Source organism: Protomyctophum parallelum (genome assembly GCF_964188405.1).
Source record: "Protomyctophum parallelum genome assembly, chromosome: 3".
Lineage (NCBI taxonomy): Eukaryota > Metazoa > Chordata > Actinopteri > Myctophiformes > Myctophidae > Protomyctophum > Protomyctophum parallelum.
Window position 1 is genome coordinate 12,913,243 of NC_139698.1, and position 20,638 is coordinate 12,933,880.

Here is a 20,638-nt window from a genome sequence, read left to right on the forward strand (position 1 = left end):
TCCACAACCCTTGACACTAGCACCCTAAAGCCCTATAATTGTGCAGTCTGACCCAGTTAGGCAGACATTGCAGCGGTATGTCATATCATCTCAGGACCTTCGCCTCAACAGGTAATGATGCTGAGGGCTGCTAATGGAGCCGGCGCGTGCAGCTGACAGCTTCCTGGTTTGACGTCATTGCTTTTTTCCCCCTTTTTTTTTTTGGTACCCGTCCGCCATCATGTACAAAGCCTTGCCGATGTCTGGCGCAGCTGTAAATTGGCAGCTGGAGCGCCAGAGCATGCTATGGCACCAAAGTGGACTGTTTTGCACTGCCAGCAATTGCCTTTCATGCATTTCATGCATATAGAAAATACACCATGTATAAAAATCTTATTGTGAGGATTATATTCCTGTGTGTGTGTGTGTGTGTGTGTGTGTGTGTGTGTGTGTGTGTGTGTGTGTGTGTGTGTGTGTGTGTGTGTGTGTGTGTGTGTGTGTGTGTGTCTGTGTGTCTGTGTGTGTGTGTGTGTGTGTGTGTGTGTGTGTGTGTGTGTGTGTGTGTGTGTGTGTGTGTGTGTGTGTGTGTGTGTGTGTGTGTGTGTTACGTAGCCGATCGTGAATCTGCGTGTGTATCAAGAATGAATGAAGAAGCAAGAAGGGTTTATTTATCACTTACTCGTCGTGCAAGCAGCAAAACATCATGTCAGAAGATCTGTGTGTCTATTGTCAACTCAGCTCAGAAATTACATTTACATTTTGACCTTAAAACCCTGGGAGATTTTCAATCATATTTTATATTTATATTGTTGTTGTTGTTGTGTTTATTATTATTACTTCATTATATTTTGAATAGAAAATGATGCACATCTTACTGGAGGATGAGATGAGATGAGAGAGATGAGATGAGATGAGATATACTTTATTAATCCCCGAGGGGAAATTGAAGTGTTACAACAGCATAAAGTGCATAGAAACTAAAAAGCTAAAAACAACTGGACAGACAGAGCAACACAGAACAGACACAAATGACATATCACACAAGACCAGACAACCAAGGACCATATGTCATTTTGGGGGGGGGGCAGTTTTTATGCCTTTGCATTAAAAAGTCTGATGGCAGTTGGCATGAACGAGAGTCTGTAGCGTTCCGGATGTAAGAACAGAGAAGCTCGCCATCTGACAAGCTTCTAAAAGGTAACATGAAATATAGTTTTGTATAGTGTTTCTACATTGCAGCATAGATACTAACTCTTGAGAGTGTAAAATGAAATGAAATGGTTTAATTTTACACTCTCAAGAGTTAAAATATCGTTAAACATTTGCATGTATTTGTAAGAAGTCTACACAATTAGAGAATGCAGAAGAATTGTTATTTTGATCAACGTTTGCCTGTTCTCTCTCCAAATGGTATACCAACATCAATACAGCATTGGACTGTGGACAAAATATTATCCAATGATAACAAAATATTCAAAGTTTTGGGTCCGAGAGGCTAAATCTCATCAAGGTCCGTGGCTCAAATGCAGAATAAACTAGATGGCACTCGTGGGCACATAGGTCTCCACCAGGGCAGGTCAGGTTGTGGCCTCCTGGTGGTGCTATAATAGGCCAATGTGAACAGGGTGCCATTTCTTCTTATGCCTTGGATGGCTTGGATTGGGTGATTTGAGGCATTTAGTTCCAAAAACCTGTTGGTGGCGCTATAACAGGCCAATGTGAAAAGGGTGGGATATATTCCTCAGCCTAGTAGGAAAGTCTGTGAAAGATTTCACGTAAATTGCACGCTGTGTTCATCATTTGAGGCCTTGGGCCTCAAGCGTTGAAAACCAGTGCTGTATGGGGTCAAGACCTGTCTCAAGTTCAACATCATGTATTGGTCACACACATGACACCAATTAGCACACGCAAAATGGGTCCTGAGTCCCGACCCAACATAACTGCCATGTGTTCACGGGTGGGAAGCCTTGTATAGTTGTAACAAAAACAAGAAAAAAATGAAATGATAAACTGAATGGACAAATTATACAATGGATCTTTGATGCACAGTTTAAATTGGTATATTATCTTTCTTGTTTAGATATGATTCATGAAGCTGTTACAGAGTCACATAGTAGCAGAAAGAGACACACATAGGCCTGTACCTGACATTTCACACCCACACATACTGCAGCAACAGCACGGCTACATAAATAGCTGGAGTGCTAATAAAGAGAAAGAAGCAAGGATAGCCCTACTCTCTCTCTCTCTCTCTCTCTCTCTCTCTCTCATGTCACACACATACGCTCCCACACAATCGTGCATTCTCAATCTACCTCTGAGTCCTTGTTTCTCTCCCTCGCACACACACACACACACACACACACACACACACACACACACACACCCCCACACACACACACACACACACACACAGTCACACACACACACTAGCGCGTGCACTCACTACCTACTAGACGATAGAGCATTCATCTTTCACTAATCTAACCACAGGGACCCCTGACTGTCGTGGCCCCTAATAGCAGGAGCTGTCAATATACGGACAAGGTTAGTGAACCCAGGGCCGTAACCACGCCACAGACTCCCCAAACAGGCAGGCAGGCAGGCAGGCAAGCAGGCACGCACGCACGCACGCACGCACGCACACACACACACACACACACGCACGCACTGAGCACAGGTTTTATTTTAGATCAGCAAAGTTGAAAGAAACACAACATGGTTTATTTGGGGAGTTGCATATAATGATCCAAGGACTCCAAGGGGAAAATAATAGGTGGCGCTATAAACAAGAAATTGAGACATTTGGGGCGGAGGTTCTTCCTACCTACTGGGAGTGCACAGTTTCTCAGGGGTGCTTCATGAAAAATGGGCCCCTCCTGCAGACTTTGAAAGCCAGTCGCAGACGAAAAATAATTGCTAACATGCTTTTTTCCCCACAACTCCCCCTATGATCAAACCAATTGTCAACAGACAATTAATGACCATGACCTAAAACTAGGTCAAAACAAAAACAAAACAATATATTTTCCATACATTACATTTGGGGGTTAATAAATTCAACCATATTTTAACCAATATATTCCCTTTTTATTCCTTTTCAATATACTCATACCAGGACTAGCCTCGGGAAGAAAACTGGAAATACTGTTCTTCTTTATGTGGCAAAAATGTACACCGATTTGTCTGATGTTTGGACACAATCTGTAGGAGTAACATAAAATGTGTTTAGCAAAAATCAGCTTCCTAGTGGCCTATGTGAAAGATTTGGGCCTACTGTCTGTGTGTGTGTGTGTGTGTGTGTGTGTGTGTGTGTGTGTGTGTGTGTGTGTGTGTGTGTGTGTGTGTGTGTGTGTGTGTGTGTGTGTGTGTGTGTGTGTGTGTGTGTGTGTGTGTGTGTGTATATATATATATATCACACAGATACATTTACTGTTTTGTGGTGCCCATCTTGTCAGTATACGACATTGCCGCTATGTACAATAAAAGAAAACCGATAATCTGTGTAAGTTAACCTTGACCCGCATATCTGTAAACATTTCAATAAAGTACAATTAAACAAGATTAATTTAATTAATTGCGCACAAATGAGCATTGTGACTATCGTTTCAATAAGTGATTTGACAGAAATAGCTATAGTGCGGTGCCACAACATAGCCTACCTCTATATCTAGCAGGTGCTAATTGAATTATCTTAGCCATTGTGTTTTCCGATCGCCACAGGGGGCATATATGGGCACAAACAGGGCGAAGAATTAACCATGCATTTTCAAAGACGTGATATTATATGGATGTTATCGTCACGTCTCCAACCAGAGACCTTTTGAGCCATGCTAAGCTGTCGGGGTTGGGGGATGGGGGAGGGGGGAGGGGGGGGGGGGGGGGGGGGCGGGGAGGGGGGAGGGGGGGCGGGGGGGACGGGGGAGGGGGGATGATGGGGGCAAAGAAAGAGAGCATCATAAGACCTACAGTATAAAGTACGTGTCTGTCTACTCTATGCTTTCTCAGACTTCTTAATTGAGATTAAATTTTCACAAATTTTAAACAAATAAATAAATAAATCAAACAAGAATCATCAAGCCGATAATAGGATTATTGTTTGTTGTTTGTTTGTTATGGATGGCGGATTATAAAGTAAAGCGGGGTTAAACGGAGGGAAGATTAGCACACAGGCTGCGTTGGTTATCGCCTGCCGTTTCATAAAATTAGCAAACGCAACAGACTGAGAGCTCATTTGCATGAGGAGATAACGCTGGCATTGTTGTACGAGTGTTGCCGCTAATTAGAGGTTGTGCGAATACTGTTATGATGAATTAAGCCCTTCATCATTAACACTGAGAAAACTTGCAGATGATTGGACAGAGCGGGGAGGGGAGCTGACACCGAGGACTTGAAAGCGTATTTACAGGGTGTCAAGTTGACTGACACAAAGGGGAGGAGCCCGGGCCGGCCCCCCAATCAAAGTCAGTAGCCTATAAACCAGCTGAGATTGAAATATTATGGGGTTTAATAAGACTTGGGCTTTGACCTGCTTCTGTGTGGCTGGTGGGGTTGGCTGTGTGTGTGTGTGTGTGTGTGTGTGTGTGTGTGTGTGTGTGTGTGTGTGTGTGTGTGTGTGTGTGTGTGTGTGTGCGTGCGCGTGCGTGTGTGTGTGTGCGTGTATGTGTGTGTGTGTGTGTGTGTGTGACACACTGAGAGAGTGTGTGTATGTACGCAGACATTGCTGCATGTGTGCATGTGTACAACACCGTATGTGTGTTTGCTTTATCTAAAGTGGTTAATTAAATCGCAGAGTGGAATTGTCATTCGGTTTTAATTATGTGGCGTAAATTAGGAGAGCTCTCCTTCTCTCTCTCCCCCTCTCTCTCTCTCTCTCTCTCTCTCTCTCTCTCTCCCTCTCCCTCTCCCCACCTCTCTCTCCCCCTCTCTTCGAACCGGTCCTTCAAAAACATCAGTGAATAAAAGCAAATGTACAGTACAGTATACAGTTAGGTGTTACGCAATCTGATGTGGGGTAAAAAAGAAAAGAGAGAGACAGTGCTAATTAAAGCCAGCTCTCTGTCAGTTCTGGTAGATAAACACTTCAGGCTCCTTCACAGTGAGACGCTAGATGCCTTGGTGTCAGCTATAGGGAAACCTCTCTTACGCGGAAGCGCACTCCGCAAAGGGTGACAATCTCCTGGGAGAAGGTGTCTGATGAAGACCTTTCAAAACAGGCCTCATTATGGGCCAAAGTCATATAGATACGCCTTAGCCTAGTTTCCATACCATATACAAATAATGACAAGCCCAATAAACTAAGTTTCTCACTCAAGTTGTACATATTATTTCCATACAGGGGATTGACCTAGGCTTGTGGTTTGTGTTGAGTTCTGTTGTACATCCTGGTCAAATCTGCCACAGGGGAAAAAAATCCCTGTGGAGATTGGTCTGTCACTGCTGACAGTTTGTCATTACATTTCACTCACCCCACAGTTCTGGGTGACCAATCAGAGCCCACTATTCAGACTAATATCCCTGCAGTGATATTAGTCTGGCCATGCCAGGCTAGTTGCACAATGTGGTGTGCATGCACAGAAAATACCAGATCTACAACCTCGCGACGCAGCGCATTGTGACGCCTTGTGAGCTTGTAGATCAGCTATTTACAGCACGTGTGACACCACACCAGCACATAAGTGAGTATTCAGTCAGAGTTAAGTTAAGGCACCCTATGCCTGAAGGCATGGCTGACAAAACGTCCTCACTCAACCCCACAGAGCTCTCTCTATCTCCCTGCACACACACACACACACACACACACACACACACACACACACACACACACACACACACACACACACACACACACACACACACACACACACACACACACACACACACACACACACACACACACACACACAGCTATAGCTTCAGGCTACAAACATCACTAGGGTCGGGGGGGGGGGGGGGGGGGGGGGCTGAGAAGGGAGGGGGTTGGGGGGGCAAGGCTTAATTTGCCTGTTTTGTTACGAAATTTAAAAGGAGCTGTAGAGCGCTGTAACATTTTACACAGCGTTTAATCCCACTCTGTCATGGCAAACAAGGGGCTAATGGGTGGAATACCCCTTAGTTGACACTTTGCACTGATGTAAGCATCCAGGCCAAAGCTGTAGCCTATATGAGATGGAAAAACAATCTCTCTCTCTCCCTGCCCATATGTTACACACACACACACAGAGCAGACGTAGAATACGCACATCGACGGGCTGGGTGCTGGGCTAAAAGAAACTTAAGTGAATTGGATGGAGCCCGCACACCAAAGGTACTAGCAAGACGTTCTTTATTTAAATACTGACGACACACACACACACACACACACACAGACACAGACACAGACACGCACACACACACACACACACACACACACACACACACACACACACACACAACACTTTGTATAGATGTGATAAATGTTATGGCTGGTAAACATGTATTCATTTTTCCTAATCAACACATTTATTTTAGTTTCTCTATACCTTTCATTTAAGTCGCAGGTTTGCATCAGAAGCAATTTCCGAGTAAATAAATTAACAATGCAACACGCACATAAAGAATGTCCATTATTAGTACCCTGACGTATGCTTTGGTGATGTGGGTGTGAATGTTTCTTAATAAAGGTTCATCTGCACCAGGTGCTGGGTCCATAAGAAATATGTTTATCCTTGTCGGGTTGTTAAAACTATACGGTGGCCTTTACCTTTTACAATCCAATAATAATAATAATGGATTGGTCTATGCACTGCGTGCCTATACACTCAAAGGGCTTTTCAATGGTCCAATCTATCATCAACATTTATCAAGACAATCAACCGCTCCATCGCAAGAAGTGGCATAATAAGAAACAGCAATTTGCACACATGGAATAAAACAAAAGGTTTGTGTGTGTTTGGTTTGGTTGGGGGGGGGGGATCGGAGGCCACACCATTTCTCTTTGAGTGACAGCCAGCAGTATTTCTCAAGGCTTCCTTCCTGCGTAAGGCACAGGGACAAACTGCACATCACAAGCCGGCCACGATGGCACACATCGCACACGCACACGCTCGCACACACACACACACGCTCACACACACACACACACACACACACACACACACACACACACACACACACACACACACACACACACACACACACACACACACACACACACACACACACACACACACATCACACACAGCCCCGCCACTGATCTCCCCACCGCGGGCTGCCAATCAGACGCGTCACAAAGCTGCCGTCTGCTTTTTCTGACAGCGGCCAGGGCCAAAACATTAACCCTTATTGGTGCTGCCTGGAAATACAGCATGGGCACCCATAGCAATATATGGACCACAATAATACAGCATGGGCACCCATAGTAATATATGGGACCACAATAATACAGCATGGGCACCCATAGTAATATATGGGACCACAATAATACAGCATGGGCACCCATAGTAATATATGGACCACAATAATACAGCATGGGCACCCATAGTAATATATGGGACCACAATAATACAGCATGGGCACCCATAGTAATATATGGACCACAATAATACAGCATGGGCACCCATAGTAATATATGGGACCACAATAATACAGCATGGGCACCCATAGTAATATATGGGACCACAATAATACAGCATGGGCACCCATAGTAATATATGGACCACAATAATACAGCAAGAGCACCCATAGTAATATATGGGACCACAATAATACAGCATGGGCACCCATAGTAATATATGGGACCACAATAATACAGCATGGGCACCCATAGTAATATATGGACCACAATAATAAATACAGCATGGGCACCCATAGTAATATATGGACCACAATAATACAGCATGGGCACCCATAGTAATATATGGACCACAATAATACAGCATGGGCACCCATAGTAATATATGGACCACAATAATACAGCATGGGCACCCATAGTAATATATGGACCACAATAATACAGCATGGGCACCCATAGTAATATATGGGACCACAATAATACAGCATGGGCACCCATAGTAATATAATATGGGACCACAATAATAAGACCACGATGGAAACAAGTCCCCAGGACCTCTTTTGTGTTATCCTTTTAGCTTTAATGTCTTATACTGTGCCACTGTACTGTTTACACTTCTGACTAATAAAGTATTCTATCAATAATAATTGCGTGATTGCATTTTTATAGCGCTTTTCTATGCACTACGTGCTTACTCAAAGCGCTTTACAATGTTCCATTCATTCATACATTGGGAGGTGAAGCAGCGAACAGTCAACGCCAGCGTCCTCACTTCCCACATTCACACACCAATGGTGGCAACCACTTGAGGCAAGGTGGGTCTTCAGTGTCTTGCCCAAGGACTGCACTTTGACAGGAGGAGCCTGGATTCAAACCACCGACCCACGGATCATTGGACAACCTGCTCTACCTCCTGAGCCACAGCCAGCCCCATGATACGACCCCAGACCCAGAGACGGCTTAGTTTCTTTAGCCTGGCTCCAGCCCTGAATCACTACCGTTAAACAAAATATTTCCTGGCGATTGAAGTGAAACGAATATGTGTCAGGCTAGTGTTTCTTTTGTGTTTACAGGTAAATGAGTCTGAACCGAAGCACATAATCACTCTCTTTGGGACACACACACCTCAGCGTTCTGCCTCTCTCCACTGTCACGCATATACTCCTGTTCCCCACATCCTCTTTATTTACAGCTTATCTACGTTTTCTGTATACGACAACAGTATATGGCAGATGATTGTATGAATGTGCATGGTGAGCATTTCTGACTTAATTGGGTATATTGAATAGCAGATAATTAGATATGTGATGTGACACATAGAGTCTAATGGGCTTGATGGCGGTTGGTCTCGTGTTGTTCCCATAGCGATGATGTGTTGTCAGGCCCAGTGTAAAAATAACTGAAGTGACAGCAGTGACTTGGTTGTCAGTGTTGTCGAGGCTGGTGCGGATTTTCACAGCCGTGGGTCCTTGTGTGTGTGTGTACGTGTGTGTGTGTGTGTGTGTGTATGTGTTTGTCGAGTGTGTGTGTTTGTGCGTGTTTGTGCGCGTGCGTGGGTGTGTGTGTGTGTGTGTGTGTGTGTGTGTGTGTGTGTGTGTGTGTGTGTGTGTGTGTGTGTGCGTGCGTGCCGATGTTGTGGGTGACGGTGCTGATCGCTGTGTGATGACAGCCTATCATTGTCGCTGTGTGAGAGTGAGAGTGGCAGGGGGGCCTTTTTGGCATGTGTTTCACCATGCCTTCATCTGTGTCTATGGCACTCTGGGCCCCGGCTTAACAAAGGAGGGGGAATGGGGGGGGGGGGGTGTCTGTCAGGGCGGGGCTAGCTGGCGGAAAAAGAGAATGTGTCGGAAACCGTCACATGGTCACACTTTAAAATCCAGAGTGGTAATTTAACTCGGGGAACGGACAATGGTTAGATTAGCTGCGCTATTCGGTTACATTTGCTCCCTCGCTGTGTTACAAATAGATACATTAACACCAGGGATTTTTTTTTTCTTTTTTTTCCTAAACCCATCCTTCGCTCCATCGCCTCCATCACCTCCACCCAAGGATCCGGAACAGGAAGCAGAATTCTCTGCAGGCTCAGCGGGGCCAACGGTGACTGAGCGCTGCGGTGACTCAACTCACCATGGCAACCGTGGTCTCACAACGCTCTGCTCTCCTCCGGCTGCCTTGCCGCGCCTCGCGGTGGGTCAGATCAGACGGGAGGTGGTGGCAGCAGGTTGTTATTCTTCAAGGACCGGCGCGTTTCTGCAAGGCAAAATAATCCCTTACCTTCATTAGTGAAGGATTATCGCCGACAGACAGACCTAGAGAGACAGACAATACAGACAGACAGACAGACAGAGATGTAGGTAGGCAGGCGGATGGATGCTCTCACGCACACGCACACACACACACACACACACACACACACACACACACACACACACACACACACACACACACACACATACACACCTAGCACAGGATTTGGTGAGGTTGGGATGATCCTGTCGCGGTGACAGGGAGGTGACAGGCTGTCCATTAAATCAAACCCCAGACGGAGTTGCCATACCGACCTCCGTGGCGGTGCTGACGCGGGCCCCAATCAGCATGGCCATTAGCCGGATTGTCTGTCTATTCACTGAGGCTCTCAGCGGTAACAAGCCATTCATCTGGATATATGTATACCTAGCTACTGTACCAACTGATACAGCAACCGAGCAACGGACGGGATATAGTGAAATAACCTGATTAAGTTTGCTCCGTCCGACCTCGCTCAACATGCTGCATATAACGATGTTCTTCAACAGAGGGCCCCGAGGGCCCGTAAGGGGTCCTCAGAGTCACTATGACGATAATGATAATGAACTTTATTTAAACAGCACCTTTCAAAACACCGTTCCAAAGCGCTGTACAGAGCAAGGTTAAAAACAACATATTTGCTGCTAGTCACAATCGAAAGCAATATGAAAACGAGAATAAACACAAACAAAACACAAAAGAAATAGCAGCATTTAGGTATACAATAAAAATGTATATACAATGGTTAAAAAACACTATGGGCTATATCTTGCGCCCCCTCCTTAACCCGTATCCCTAAACGTATTACTATTTTACTTTTTACTATTAAAAGATTATTTTTTTTTTTAAATAGTTCAAATAGCTGATCTACAAGCTCACAACATGTAGATGTAGATCGGCTATTTGAACATTATTTTCAAAATAGTAAAAAATGTCAAAAACAATTAGGGATAAGGGTGGCGCAATATGGAGCCCATCCATAATCTAGGTGCCCGGGCGGCAAAGGCCAGATCACCTGGGTAACTATAGGTTGGTCATATAGGGACCTCCAGGAGGGCCTTATCGCTCAGATCATCTGAGCGCATCTGAACGGGGGGGGACGACGACTTCGGGAATACTTTCAAGCTAGTCTCAAATATCTCATCAGATATTGATGAGACAGACAGTCATCTAAATATGGTGAGCTATAACTTTGAAAGCCTCTCCTCAAGCCTCTTATAAAGTTTAATAAGCAATAAAATTTTATACAATATATAACAGAGCTGGGCTTCCTGGCTTCGTCTCTCTCAGCTAAGCGGGGGGGGTCCTTGACCTGAAAATTATAAACCTGTCCTAGAATTACATCTGTTGTTTCCCTGCTTTTGGCTGCCGCTTAAAAGGAAGGAGAAAGGGAACAACATAAGGGGAAACTTTTTTGTGATGCGTCAGAGAGGCGAACGCCAGCCAGCGCTGAGTGAGAAACACATTTCACGAGTAAAGAGGCAGTTAACCTTTAAACAGACGGATCATTCCAAATAGTGCTGTAAAACGAATAGACTCTAAACAACGATGGCACACACACCGCCTCTGCATTTCCCTTTGCCTTACAACAATCATTTAGCTGTTGTTATCAGAGATGTAAAAAAAAAAAAAAAAAAAAAAAAAGTTAGTCGTCACGTATCGCTGATATATGCCAGATGGGTATAATTCTTATTATTTTTTTTTAATAAAAAACTTTCCATTCATTGCCACACAAAAGCATACAGGAGTTTTTTGTTTTGTTTTTTTGTCCGGGCCTTTTGTTGTCGTTGCAGACGTGTTTATTGGTTCAGCCAGTACCCTGGTCTGTGTTCCTACACATGGCCCTTTGGGGGCCATGTGTAGGAACAGCATACTGAGCCCTGTGTTGGTGAAGTAGTGAACGTGGCCCTTTGGGGGCCATGTGTAGGAACAGCATACTGAGCCCTGTGGAGGTGAAGTAGTGAACGTGGCCCTTTGGGGGCCATGTGTAGGAACAGCATACTGAGCCCTGTGGAGGTGAAGTAGTGAACGTGGCCCTTTGGGGGCCATGTGTAGGAACAGCGTACTGAGCCCTGTGGAGGTGAAGTAGTGAACGTGGCCCTTTGGGGGCCATGTGTAGGAACAGCGTACTGAGCCCTTTGGGGGCCATGTGTAGGAACAGCATACTGAGCCCTTTGGGGGCCATGTGTAGGAACAGCGTACTGAGCCCTGTGGAGGTGAAGTAGTGAACGTGGCCCTTTGGGGGCCATGTGTAGGAACAGCATACTGAGCCCTTTGGGGGCATGTGTAGGAACAGCGTACTGAGCCCTGTGGAGGTGAAGTAGTGAACGTTCTCCATGTGTAGGAACAGCGTTCTGAGCCCTGTGGAGGTGAAGTAGTGAACGTTCTCCCAGCGTCAGCGCCAGTCCACAGGTGCTTTGGTGCCGGTGACCCGACGCCACAGGCCTCCTCCAGGACCTGTGGGGCCATCATTCCATGATGGCTGTCCTGGACTAAACAAGCCCCCCCCCCCCCCCCCCCCCCCACACACACACACACACACTCTGCCGGGGGACCTCACACGCAAACCCCATTCATATACTGTACCTCGCGGTCATGTCTCTAATCTGGTTACCGCGGCAACGGCAGGGATTAAGGGTGGGCGATGAGGGAGGGTACTTCTTTAATGAGACGGCTCATATGCATAATTCATGTAAATGAGACGGGTGGGTGGGGAGGGGGCACGGGCGGGCAGAGCAGCACGACTGGTTGATGCCTGATGAACACGGCCATAATGGTACAGGCAAACAGACACGCACGCCATGCACGCACGCACGCACGCACACACGCACACACGCACGCACACTGCACACACACACACACACACCAAAACACATACTGTAAATGTATGGCACAGAGGCAGCATGAAGGCATACAGACATCAGACATTATGTACACACACCCGGTCTAATTATACACACACACACACACACACACACACACACACACACACACACACACACGCACGCACGCACACATAAAACAGACAGTGGTAAATGCTTTATTCAGCCTGCTGAAGCAAGAATGACAGGGAGCTGATGGTAAGTTATGGTCGGTGGGGTTGTCTGCTTCTGTGCGCCGCACAATAACACTGCTATGCCTTCAGACAATCACGTCCAATCAAATGACAGGGTCAAACTCTGATAAGCTCTGATAAGCACTGATAACGGTCCACTCACCTGATAGCGGTCCACTCACCTGATAACGGTCCACTCACCTGATAACGGTCCACTCACCTGATAACGGTCCACTCACCTGATAGCGGTCCACTCACCTGATAACGGTCCACTCACCTGATAACGGTCCACTCACCTGATAACGGTCCACTCACCTGATAGCGGTCCACTCACCTGATAGCGGTCCACTCACCTGATAACGGTCCACTCACCTGATAACGGTCCACTCACCTGATAATGGTCCACTCACCTGATAGCGGTCCACTCACCTGATAACGGTCCACTGACCTGATAACGGTCCACTCACCTGATAACGGTCCACTCACCTGATAGCGGTCCACTCACCTGATAACGGTCCACTCACCTGATAACGGTCCACTGACCTGATAACGGTCCACTCACCTGATAACGGTCCACTCACCTGATAACGGTCCACTCACCTGATAACGGTCCACTCACCTGATAACGGTCCACTCACCTGGTAACGGTCCACTGACCTGATAACGGTCCACTCACCTGATAACGGTCCACTCACCTGATAACGGTCCACTCACCTGATAACGGTCCACTCACCTGATAACGGTCCACTCACCTGATAACGGTCCACTCACCTGATAACGGTCCACTCACCTGGTAACGGTCCACTGACCTGATAACGGTCCACTCACCTGATAACGGTCCACTGACCTGGTAACGGTCCACTCACCTGAGCACTGATAACGACAGCCGTGTTAATGATCAGATGGGTGGGCCACTGATTATTTGAATGATCCAAATGTTGTTTTGATGGAACGCACTATAGTTTAAGTTCTTATATATATCGGTATCACAATGACAACAATTTCTTTTAAGGTTTTAAAGGAAAAATACCATAATTTACATATTTATTAAATGAAAATGTTAAATATTAAAGGACCACTCCACCACTTTTCAACCTATCTTCATATAATTGGTCCTAATAATCATGATGAAATTGCCTGTGTCTGATAGGAGGGCTGTGCGCAGTGCAGAAACCCGACCACCACCAGCCACATCATAGACGGGGAATCCAAGCCAAAGTAATAGAAACTGCAGGCTTTCTATTCCTGAAAATTAGCAATGCGAAAATGGAAGCCATCGTTCTCACGGTAATACAGTCTAACGATTAGCCAATTATATCAGGGCCCGCCTACAATATCATCGCGGCGCACTAGCGGGTCCCAGGCTAGCCGTTCTTACTCTATTAATAATAATGAGCAGATGACCAAACCTCCGCCAAACGGAGATTACCATTTGTTTCGTCACAATTAAAGCAGGAGAGAATAAACAGAATAGATTAAAAAAATCACCGAGCGAGAGCGTTGCGTTTTAGCTCCGCATTCACCCGCACTCACTCTGCACCCATGCACCCTGCATGTGTTGCTGTGCGCGCGCTTGTTTGTGTATTATGTCGCTTCTCAGTGGACATGACAAACGTGTCGCCCCTTTGGTGTGTGGTACACCGAGATGCACCCTCCCAACACGCCCCGCACCCCCCTCCTCCCCCCTGCCACCTCCTCGCCCTCCTCCTCCACCCCCTTCGCCCCCACCCACACACACACACACACACACACACACACGCCCTCCACCTGCATAATAACCCCCTCTGTCTTTCCCTGCCAGAGCGCCATGTCCAAACCAAACACAACAGATCAACAACTCGGCATGCAGATCGTGTCACGGGGAATAAATTATGCGCAGCCGTGTCAGGTTCATGCGCGCGGGGTTCGGCTGGCTGTCCGTGACATGTGTCAGGGTGCCCCTGCATCTCCACCGCGCCACGCTAATGACGTGGTGGTGGTGCCGGGGCCCGGTGGTGGCCTCTCAGCACATCCCCATCCCCATCCCCTCCCCGCCACCCCCTCCTACTGTGCCTGGCTGGGTCCCCCCACCTCCCCCTCCCATCACCCTACGTTAGACAGCGTGTCACTTGCGTTGGGGGGTGGGGGTGGGGGGGGATAAAGACGGACAATGCGCCGTCCGGTCTGGTTTTCAAACGCACAGCTGAGGGGTACACAGAACCTGACATTTAAGACCTTTTTTAAACTATTTCACCCGCCTCACCCCCCCACACCTGCACGGCCACCAGTCCACCTTTCTCTTCCATTCCATTTTCCACCTTGAGTTCCCAGCTCAAGATGAAGCGTTTTTTATTTATGCTGTTTTTTCCCTTTTTTTTCTTTTTAGGTCTGTTGTCTTTGTATGCAAATGCTGTCTGACTTGTCTGAATCATGTGTGTCTGTCCAGTAGACTCTGTGATGTGGAGTGACTGAGGATTGCACATGTGGTGATTGCATCCACTGGGCCTACTCTGAGCCTTGCATAAGTAATTGAGATGTCAGTATGTGTTCTCATATTCCCACAACAAAACTGCGGAAAAACATGCACTGTTGAAGGTCATTTGAATAATGCCTTAATGGAAAGGAAGGGCTTGGGTTTTTCCTTTTTTCTATTTCTTTGGAAGTGCATGAAAAAGCAAATGTCAAGGATCAGAATCAACCAAAATCATATCTCACAGAGACAGCTGCACTGATTTCTGGACTGCTCTCTCTCTCTCTCTCTCTCTCTCTCTCTCTCTCTCTCTCTCTCTCTCTGAAAAGATAGATACGGTATAAGTGTCTTTATGCATATCAAACAAAACACGAGCCGGTATTTCTCAAGAGTCCTTTTGTAACACAAATTGGTTTTGAGTCATTTTCTGCGTTGACCTCTTTGATATGAAATAGGAAATGACAGGGACATGGTAGATCTCATATGCACAAAAGCCCCTGAGAGGTCAGTGACTAAATCATACATATACACACTGGATAATGGGAAACACGTCATTAATCATTAATATAGGGTTTATTATTGTGGTATTGTTGGCCATGAAGTGCGTCCCCTGGTGCGCTGGCACATTGAAGTAGAATGGTTGATCCCCAGGAAAGGTATGCAATAATTCATGGAACGATAGGATATGGGAATAATTCATATTGCTCATTACATTCAATTCTCTATTTGTACAAACACAGACATTTTCATTTTACATGATAAGAGGTGTCCTCTCCCCCTCTCCTTTAGCTGATACATCTTAAAGAAAAGGAAATCAGAAACAAACAAAGAAACAAACACACTGACAGACAAACAGACAGACAGACAGACAGACAGCGAAACGAGAGGCAAATCGCCACCGGTAATTCCTCCACCTTATAAAAGGAGGTGCTGGCCAAGTCTTGTGTATCGCAAAAAACCACATCCCTCATGATCCCCCCGAAAGATGGAGAGACGTTTCATCTCTCTCAGCGTTTTGTCTGGGCATGTGACGGATGACGGGCCCTGGCGACACACACCTGCAGTCCTCATCCTGGGAGGAGATCATAACTAAAGGCCTGGCAGACAAAGATGATCTCCCACATCCGTTAGCCGCCGCTGTCAGTACGCCATCATTCTGCAAAGACAACTCTGTCACATCTCCCTCCCACCACAACATAACCTCGCCTTGATGATGGAAGACCTCTGGCTGCCCCATCCAAAACACATATACACCCGCCGCTCCTGACACTAATATTCCACTTTACAAGGGCACGGCGGTGAAAACCCTGTGCATATCTGTTAAGGCTGAAGCTTTGCTATGCTTCAAAATGCCTAGAGTTTGTGCTACGCATATGAAGAAGCACTGCGTGCGCACTGGAGGAGGTGCAGGAATTGATGCAGTTAGGCTACTGTGAATCCGTTTTGCCTAAATTGACTCGCATCGTCGACATAAAAATAGACTTGGGAGAAGTGTTTTGTACAAGCGAGCGTGAATAGAGATAACTTTGCGGTGAATGCAAGGCTGACAATGGGTCCTTCTATCAGGACGCGAGCAGATTTCTCCCACTTTTAGTTTCAGATCCGGCACAAAGGCTCTCTTTGGCGTTGATGCTCAGACATTGTTTTGTTTGGTTCGAGGTATTCTGGAAGGGTATTAAACCATACATATGGAGTGCGCACACAGTTCAAGGTTTTAAAGACGGGAGACACACGCTGGGCTCCTCGGCGGAGGCTTTTGTTTCATGACTGACAATGATCTGCTTGTTGCTATAATATACACACCAGGAACACAGTTCATGAAGCAACCACCACAGGTGTGCGTGTGCGTACGTGCACACACACACACACACACACACACACACACACACACACACACACACACACACACACTCACAGATATGTGTGTGTGTGTGTGTGTGTGTGTACGCGTTCACAATGGTGTTTGTGTATAGCCTATGTGAAGGTTTGCGTACCTGTTTGCACGGAGCATACTGTGCTTCAGCTCCCAGCTTATAGTAGTCACACACACACACACGCACCTTGAAGCTTTCAGCGCAACCCTCCCCTCCCCCCTGAAAGATCTGAAGTGACATGAAATATGAAAAGCACGGGGATACAAACACGCACTCCCTTCTTTTAACTCCAGAGATCTGATAGCCCTGTGTCTCCATCCAAAGGCTTACATTTCATCAGAATGTATATGTACAGTGCACTCATAACCTTTGATACAGAGTACAGACACACATACCGCACCGCACCGTAGCCCACAGATCTGAGTCACATGAATCAACGACGACCAAAGCCGGAGAGTGTAAGGCTCTGTTCACATTTCCATACCGGCACCGAGGACGCGTTCCCCTGTTTCTGTCTTGGGCTGGGGGAGGAAGACGTTAGAGAGAGGTTAACACATTTTGGGCGGGAACCCCTTTTGTTGTTAGCATTATGTTATGCTTTAGCTATTGAAAAATAGACCATCTACAAGCTCACAACGTAGATAGTCTATTTTCACAATGCCGCTTTCTTATATTATTTGACAACTTGGTCAATGTTTGACCAATTATTTTATAGTATTGATTGTTGATTACTTTTGATGCAGTAACAGGCTGTGTTATTTTTTTATTCTCTTTTCTTTTTGTCTTAAAAGTCACTTAACTGTCAATAGCAGACCTACAAGCTACGAGCTTGTAGGTCTGCTATTTTTGAAGAATCGTGAAAAGTGACATGAAAGTGTTTGAGAATGACTGACATAACAGTCCTGAAAACAGTCAGGATTTAGACATTTGCAGAATCGTTCCCAGGTCAAAATGGGTTAATAATTCCTGTATCCCCCCCACCTGCCCCCTTCCTCTGCCCCCCCCCCCCCTCTGTTCCCACCAGCCCAGGTAATTTTGTTATTCCGCCTGGTGCTCCCCGTCTACACCCACCTCTGTCTGCCTCCAACATAATGGCCCCGGCCCTGAGAGGAAGCCGGCATTTACTAATACAAAACCTCGAGGAAATCCCTACCAATCCTCAGGGCTCACGTTCTGGTGCGCCCAAAACACAAAAGCTATGCAAATCTGCCCCGGCTGCGTTTATCTACCCTCGGTTTCCGTTTGCACCGCGGGAACCAGCATTGTGCCGTGCGTGGCGATTATCGCATGTAATTTACATAGAATACGCACAGGAAACAGTGCACTGATCTCTAACAAAGCGGGGGGGGAAGCCTCGTATCGGCTCAACAGCTATCTGACGGCGCAGCAAAATTACAGGTTTAGCTGTGGGGCATTAAACCTACAAGGTGTTTTTTATTTGCGGTGTGCAGGGAACACTATCTCCTCCGAATGTTGCTTGTTTATCTGCCCCTGTTTGTTTTATAACCCGGCTCCGGCACTGGCAGAACCCTTCCAGGAAGCTGCATCTTCAGCCGGGCTAATCTGCCCCCCTCTCTGTGTTTCCTTTGTCACTGAATCCCTGTATCAACGTGCAGAGGTGCAGCCAGATCCAGAACGTGTGTAATTGCACAAAGACACTCATGCTAATATGCCCGACAGAGTGTGCTCTGTGTGTGTGTGTGTATAGTGTGTACGTGTCGTGTATGTGTTTGACTGATGCAGCCAGCACAAGGTATGTTTTGAATCTGAGGTATGGAAGTCATAACACTTGCAGCATGATGATTCCAGTGATACAAAGCCTGGCCGTGTTAAAGTATTCTACCTGAAACCCGAGACATGAGGGCGAGATGAGAGATTCAAATTCTTGATGCCGTCGACGCTCTCTTTACCTCCAGGGCGACCTCGAGGGAGGCAGGACACCCGGCATTTCATTGGTTAACTTCTTAAGCTGGGGGGGGGGGTCATTCATAGGTCAGTTGATATAATGACTCATCTTACGTTCTTCCCAGACTTGTGAGTGTTAGTTCCACTGTACTCCCTCCCCCTCCCCCTCGCGCTCTGGACAAAAAAAAAGCAGCATTCATTTCCTTTTAACAGCTTTAGAGCGGATCTGCGGAAGACAAAAAAAGAAAGCAGTATATCCAGCGGAATTATCATCTGAACAGTCGTGTTAATTATTGTCTGATACATTGCGGCCAGTCAGCAGGCTATATCAAGCAGAACAGACACCCATCTGATTCCCTTACACTGTCGTCATCAATATACAACACTGATTCTTTCAGAAAAGACACGTCCAAAGGCCAGTCACAAGCCTAGCATGGGGTTCTCACCGCACAATAGGCACCCTTACCACTTATCACCCTCAGCCTCTTCATCATTACAATCATCATCGGCAGCATATGATGAGCCTCATGTCACAATTTCTTTTTTTCTTTTTTAAACCTCGACTCCAAACAGATCCAAAGTGTTGATTCATACTTTATACTTATACTACCGGCGCGCAACTAAGAACAAATCAGACATGAGACATGCATCATGTAGTCTGGGAAAGCTGAATGTAATATCCTGTAGGGCCCCTAGACAGTTGTGGTAAAAGCTCTTAAATCTGATTTATTTCAAGAATATCAAAATGAAGTATAATATGTCAGAAATGAAAGATGGGTCATAGTTTTAATTTGCCATATTACCAATTCTAATGAAGTCCACCCCCGTCAAATCAGTGAATTCAGCATTTATGCACACCTCCGTGAAAAATGAATACAACATCACAAGTCTGCGACTGTTAACAACTGCTTTGGGGTTTATTTTACAATTGAGGACATGAAATGAAACAAACTAATTGGTGCTAAAAAGTTTTTTTTTTCTTTTTTACAATATTGTTGATAAAACATTGAAATGTATAGTCATTGTGCATCGCTTAATTATTTTTTTCCACACCATATCATGCATCAAATTGGATGCAAGTATAATTAAAATCATTTCTGTAAACCAAGCCAAAGAAGCTAAATTTGTATTTTTCTTTAAAAAAGGACATTTTTGTAGCTCTACAGTATATATCTATGTACACCATCTGTTTTTCTTTTTTTCTTTTATTATTTTTGTATATAAAAGGACAATATAAAAGTTAGAGAATGCACACACCTTAAGGTACAAAGAATGTGGAGCCGTTTCAAATGGTAAGATATGTCTTATGGAGTACTGACATTTCACTGGTAATCATTTACATGTAACGGACCGATTTCTTCTTTTTACAGTTGAATAAAGCGACACGATTTTAGAAAGAGAAAATTTGTAACAAACCATACAACTGGAAAATTGCTATAAGGTGATACTTCACATCGAGAAAAAAGGTTTTTTGTTATTTATTTTTTTCGTTTTTTGGAGCAAACTTGCATACTGACGGCCATTCATTTCACTGATTG